Consider the following 6,508-nt stretch of genomic DNA (forward strand, 5'->3'; position numbering starts at 1 on the left):
CTTGTGTGTGAATAATAATTAATTTTCTGTTAATAGGAAGATAATTGATTAGCATGAACATCTATTGATTATCAACCTCATATGATATGTGACCACTATACCATATGTCTAGGATTAATGAATATGAAACTAGAATTAATAAGAAAATTGAGTAAATTCATGTGCAAGCTTATAAGATGACTATCAAACAAGAGGTTAATTAAAAAGACTAAATTAGTTAACTATTGCAAGTCTAACTTAACCCGAATAATTAATCTAGTAAATATAATTAAATTAGACAATTGGTCACTGTTTGAGTTAGTTTATTTGCTAAGGATTAGGGTAGTGAACACAAATCTAATCACTTGAATCGGTAACCAACGAAAGAATTAATCCATTGCACTATTACCTTGAAAATCAACCATAGAATTAACCAAGTTGAACTAAACAGAAGTTCCTTTCCAATTATTGAATCTAGTTAAATCGTTATTTTCTAGCTTTAAATTAGTAATAATTAGTAAGTTTCTAGTCTTGTAAAACTAGAGAACAACCCCTACTTCTTAATTAACTTAGATTAAATTAGTTTTTAGTTTAATTTGCCGTTCCCTGTGTTCGATACCCTGCTTATTTAGCTATACCACAATTCATAGGTTCACTGCCTTTTGTGTGTTATTTGATAATTAAAAGTAGGTTTAAAACTAGTGGGTTTTACACACATCAAGTTTTTGGCGCCGTTGCCGGGGAACGGTTCTAAAATTAATAATAAAGTCTAGTTTAATCGATCCTTTGTGTGGGATTTATCTTACACAAAGTTATTTACAAAGCAAATCCAGTAAGTAGACTTAGTTTTATTACAATTCCGTTTTTTTTACTAGAAATTTTTCTTTTCTGTTTTTGCCTTGCACTCGCCGAGTGCACTCGTGTCGACTCGGCGAGTCCATCGCTGTTTTAGTCTTTATTTTTTTATTCCGTTTTTGTTCCTTTTACGCGTTTCGTTTCTTTTGATTCATTTTTTTTCAGCTGTTTCATGACCCGAGGATCGGACACACCTCTAGTACCACCTTTGGAAGACCCGGAATCCGCACTAAAGAGAAGCAAGGGAAAAGACGTAGGAGAAACCGCAACTTCAAAGAACTCACCACTCAAGAACTTGAAATCCGTTTTCAGCAAGAAAAAAAGCAGCAAATCAGGAGCATCCAGTGCCTCGTTAACAATTGAAGAACCAATTCACGAAGATATCGAGTACGAGACCGAGGAAGAAGAAGAGCATATTTCTGAGCACAAAACCGATTCCGAAGAAGAGTTAGCTATCACTATGGCCAACATCGATGAAGTCCCCATGGGGGAGTGGAAGAAAAGGATGCGTGATGACACCGGGCCGGGACTTGTGCAACCCGCAATTCCCGCAACCGCCACTTTTGAACTAAAAGGCCATATTCTAGCCCAACTCATAGAGATCCCTTTCTACGGGAAGGATCATGAAGACGCTTACAAGCATTTGGACGAAGTAAATGATGTGGTCGATTACTTCAACGTGCCTAATGTTCCACGCGAGACCCAGCTTCTTCGAATGCTTCCTGTCACGTTTAAAGGCGCTGCAAAAGATTGGTTAAAATCACTTCCTCCCGGATCGGTCACCACATGGGCCAAGATGAAAGAAGAGTTCATTGACCATTTCTGCCCACCTTCCAAGATAGCCAAGCTAAAGAAAGCCATTGCCAACTTCGAGCAACAACCTGGAGAATCTCTTTATGAAGCTTGGGAAAGGTACAAGAGCCTACTTAGAAATTGCCCACACCATGATCTTAATAGCCAACAAGAGGTCTCCATCTTTTATGATGGAGTTAATGTCACCACAAGGCAACTACTCGATTCACAAGGCCTGCTCACCCGAAAGCCACCTCCGGAAATAAAGGAATTAATTGAAGAATTCTCTAAGCATTCTATAGAATACCACAATCCGAGGAATGAAGTGAGTCGTGGAGCAGTAAACTCGGTGAACGATGGCATGGCGGCGGTAATAGCTAAACTCGATAGCCTAGACCGAAGAATGACGAAAATGGATCAAACGATCCATGCTATTAGGGTAGGATGCGAAAATTGTGGCGGCCCCCATCTTACCAAGGATTGTGATCGAGACGAGAATGGAAATAAAAAGGCTCAAGTATTCTATTCCAGTGGAGATAGATACGATGAAGGCTGGAGTAAACCGAAGAAGGAATGGCTCTCATACGAAGAATATAAAAAGGCTAAGGAGGAGAAATACAAACAGAGGGAGAGGGGATTCTATCGAAAGGAAGAGTCGGTGACGGAAAAGAAGGCAAATTTAGAAGATATACTCACAAGGTTCATAACCGCGTCTGAGAAAAGACATAATGATCACGATGTAGCAATGCAAGAAACCAGAAACATGTTGAGGAATCAGCAAGCTTCCATTCTCAACATTGAGAAACAGCTGGGACAGCTTGCACATCAAGTGAATGAAAGAAGACCGGGTCAACTTCCGAGCAACACCGAGCCCAATCCAAGAATGGAGAACGTGAGCATAATAACCTCCATCAGTGAAGAAAAATTTACAGAAGCACTAAGGATCTCCAAGAAGAAGGAAGAAAAGGTAGAAGAATCGAAGCCAGCCAAACCCGACCCGACTCGCCGAGTCACTCCTATGGACTCGACGAGTCCATGCGAAATTGAGAAACCCATCAGTTCTTCGAAACCTTATAAGCCTCCACTGCCATACCCAACCAAAGCCATGCCTGCAGAAAAAGTTGAAGCATACAGAACCTTCATGAATCATGTTAACACTTTACAAGTTAATGTGCCATTTGTGGAAACAATACTTCAAACACCTAAATACTTCAACTTGCTTAAGGGCCCTTTTGCTGCTAGGAAGGATTTGGCTGAAGTTGCAGAAGTCTTGATGAGTGAACTGCCTAAAAAGAAGGGTGATCCAGGAAATATTGTGCTTCCGTGCAAATTTGGTAATAAAGTCTTCACACGAGCATTAGCTGACTCAGGGGCAAGCATCAATATGATGCCTTTGTCATTCTATAAGAAGTTGAATCTACCAGAACCAAAACCGGTGAATATGAAGATCCATTTGGCGGACAAGACAACAATCCATCCAAAAGGCGTTTGTGAAGATCTCCTTATAAAAGTTGACAAGTTTATTTTCCCAGTAGACTTCGTGGTTGTTAATATGGAAGAAGACCCCGAAATTCCAATTATTTTGGGGAGATCTTTCTTGAACACCGCGTGTGCTTTAATTGATATAAGTGAGTCTACATTGACATTGAGAGTGGGTGATGAGGCTGTGACGTTTAAAGCTATTCCAGAAATCAAGCAAGAAGAGGAAAAGATTGATGAAGTCTCAATGATCCAATTGGATGATGAGATATTAGAACAAGAGCTTGCACGTTTGATGAAAGAAGACCCAAGCAAGTTTGTGATACACTCTGAAGAAGAAGGAGATGTTAACAAGGACTTGGATGAATTAGAAAAGCTACTGGAAGGAGCCCACTCAGAAAAAACCCAAGATTTTATGGAACTCGTAACGACTCGCCGAGTCACTTTAATGGACTCGACGAGTCCAGTCGATTTGGGCAAACACTTGGCCGACTTAGATCTGCTTGTTACTAGTTCTTCACATACCTTGGATTTCAATAATATATAGGATTCTTTAGAAGAACAAACAGCAGAAAGAGGAAAGGAAAGGAGAGTCCAATACGCCGATGTAGCATGTCTTCATACGGTTCATCTTGAAGATGGGTTAAGCACTGGAACGAACGAAGAGATAAAGGAAAGAAGGGAGGAAGCTGATCACCTATTCACCACTAAACCTAGAGCACGGACCATTATGAAATGTGAAGTTATTAAATTTAAAGAGAAGGAGGTTCAAGAGACAGTGAAAAAGAAGGGGGTAAAGAAGAAAAAAAGAAAAAGGGAAGCCCAAGCAGCTGGAGATGAGGCAATGAAAAGAAGAAGGGATGCATTAAAAAGGGCTTACAAGAAAAAAATCCACGCTTACAAGACCAAGTACAAATCACAAAAAGTTAGGCGTGCGTTCCCGATGCTCGAAGAAGACAAAACGTAGATGGGAAGGAGTCTAGCTAATGACTCCTCAAAAAGAAGCGCTTGGCGGGAGGCAACCCGTTATATAGAGTTTGCTTTCTTTTACATTTTAGTTTTCTTTTTATTTATTTATTTTCCCTTCGTTTTTTTTTTAAATCTTAATCTTCCAAATCATCGGGCATGTCTGCTTGAGAGTGTGCATAAGCTAAGTGTGGGGTGAAATGATTTACAATACATAACAAAATTTTGAAAATTATGCATTTTTTTTAAGCGACTCGCCGAGTCTGACCACGACTCGACGAGTCCACATTGATTTCAGAAAAGAATTGACTTCGCGACCAGACTCGCCGAGTCTGACCACGACTCGACGAGTCGGTATTATTTACAGAAAAAAAAATATTTCGAAATTACTATTACATTGGGTAAGTAGGGTTTTAACCCTAAGAATCAGTTTTCACAAAACACACTCGTCGGGTGCCGCTATTTTCATTCTCTCTCAAGCATTCATCATTCTTCTTTAAGTTCTTTCAAATTTCTCAAGCCCAATCCAAAAAGGTAACAAATTTCTTCCTATTTTCTGTTAAGAGCATGATTATAAGGCCATCCATGGTAGTAATTGCATGAAAAACCCGTTTTTGAGAAGTATTAAATTTGTAGGCTTTTGATTTTTCATGAATTAAGTTGTTTTGAATGTCTATTTTGGCCTTAATACATCAATACTAAGTGTTGAGACAAAACCCCTGAAAAAATTTACAGGTTTTATGGTCCAATTTGTAGTGATCCGTCAACCGACTCGTGCAGGTTGTGTGACTCGCCGAGTCGGGCCTGGACTCGACGAGTCCAGTCGAGTTACAGACAGCAGACATTTTTTTTAATTATATTATGTGTTTTCTGGGTTTTGTGTATTTATTTTGCAGAAATCATGTTCAGAAGGGGACAAACTTCAAGTGGCGACCAAGGGGAGTTTCCATGGCTAAACTTCCCGCAAATTGAGTCCGCTTCAACAATGAGGAAATGGAAGAAGAAGCTATCTGATATTAAGAAGAAGGAGGTTTATGTGCCAAACATGATTGATTGGGAGTGGCTGAAAAGTGTTCGATATGAGGAGGAATTAGCTCCTTACCTTTTAAAGGAGTTCCAACATGAAGGCGAAACAATGATCTGCGACGGGTGGAGCCGGGTCTTCCGTATACAAGAGCCGGTCTATTTAGAGCTTTGTTTGGAGTTTTTCTCCACGGTGTCTTTCACCGGGGGAGTGGATGTCTTTCACCCAACAAGCTTTAGTTTCTGCCTTGGGGGAGAATTTCGTCAATGCTCGGTAGTAGATCTTGCATGCCGATTGGGAGTGTATGACCAGCCCTTGGTTTCAACACCCATCTTTCGGGCCTTTTTAGCACAAGCACATATGGCATTTCCCGAAGGAGTTACAAGTGCGGGCTGGTGGAACACCATTGGTAATAAAGTTTATATTCCAAAGTCTGCACAGGAAGGGAGCATCCGATCCCCAACTCACCGCCTCATTCACCGCCTTATTTCCTCCACCATCAATCAAAGAAAAGATGATGACAAGGTTTCCAACCTTGACGTCTTCTATTTATGGAGTATAATTACACCCGGCGTCTTTTGCAACATCCCTTGGTGTATAGCTTCATACCTTTCGGAGGGTGCGGTCAAGGATCGCAAAACCTCCCGTATTAATGGTGGGATGTTTGTAACCCGATTGGCTAATTCATTCGGGTTGATGAACCGCGGTGCATGGAACTTCATGACATTGATCCCGACACCTCCGTTCAATCCCATTCTTTTCCGAAGAGCACGAATTATTGAAGACTATGGTGGTGGCCATTATGTCATCCCAAATGATGACCCCGTTGTTGGTCCCGAAGCACCGGGAAGGAGGGTAAGATCAAGAAGAGAGCGGGATGTGGAGGACGAGCCGCCAGTGATTCCGATCGAGAATGAAGACGTACCAATGGATTGGTACAATATGGAGATGAGGCGGATGCAGGATCAAATGGCGAGGGGGCTGAACTTTAGCAACCAATCCCATATACGACTTTTTGACCACTTCAATATCCCACATATTGATGGTGGAAACTACCCCTTTATTCCATCTTGGGATGAGGTGATTGGTGCGAGACGAAGTGGAGCCGGAGTAAGTGGAGCCGCCAATGATGATGAGGAGGACGAAGATTGATTTTTGTGTTTTAATTAAACAATTTTTGTTTTTGTTTTGTTTTTATTCTTATTTGGTGTGTATGACTTGTTTGAGATTTTATTGTGTTTAATGATTGTATGCTTTAGTTATTTTTCAGGATTGGATTAGGATTGCTTGCTTAGGATGGTTTAGAGTTATAGCTTGGATGTTATCACGAGTGAAAGCGAGTCAAGGAAGCAGAACTTTAACGTCAAAGTGCCGAGTCCGGTCCTTAGGGGTATGAGCAATTGAGTCTAAACA

At 40.8% G+C, this 6,508-nt stretch overlaps 1 non-coding gene across 1 annotated transcript; it reads right to left on the reverse strand.

Moving 5' to 3' along the window:
* Positions 1-1,678: 1,678 nt before the first annotated feature.
* LOC128126951 (small nucleolar RNA R71) lies at positions 1,679-1,785 on the reverse strand. The gene has a single exon (XR_008224932.1). It is a non-coding gene; the product is annotated as a small nucleolar RNA R71 (small nucleolar RNA).
* Between the last annotated feature and the right edge of the window lie 4,723 nt (positions 1,786-6,508).

The sequence above is a fragment of the Lactuca sativa genome, chromosome 6 (assembly GCF_002870075.4).
Source record: "Lactuca sativa cultivar Salinas chromosome 6, Lsat_Salinas_v11, whole genome shotgun sequence".
NCBI classification, from domain to species: Eukaryota; Viridiplantae; Streptophyta; class Magnoliopsida; order Asterales; family Asteraceae; genus Lactuca; species Lactuca sativa.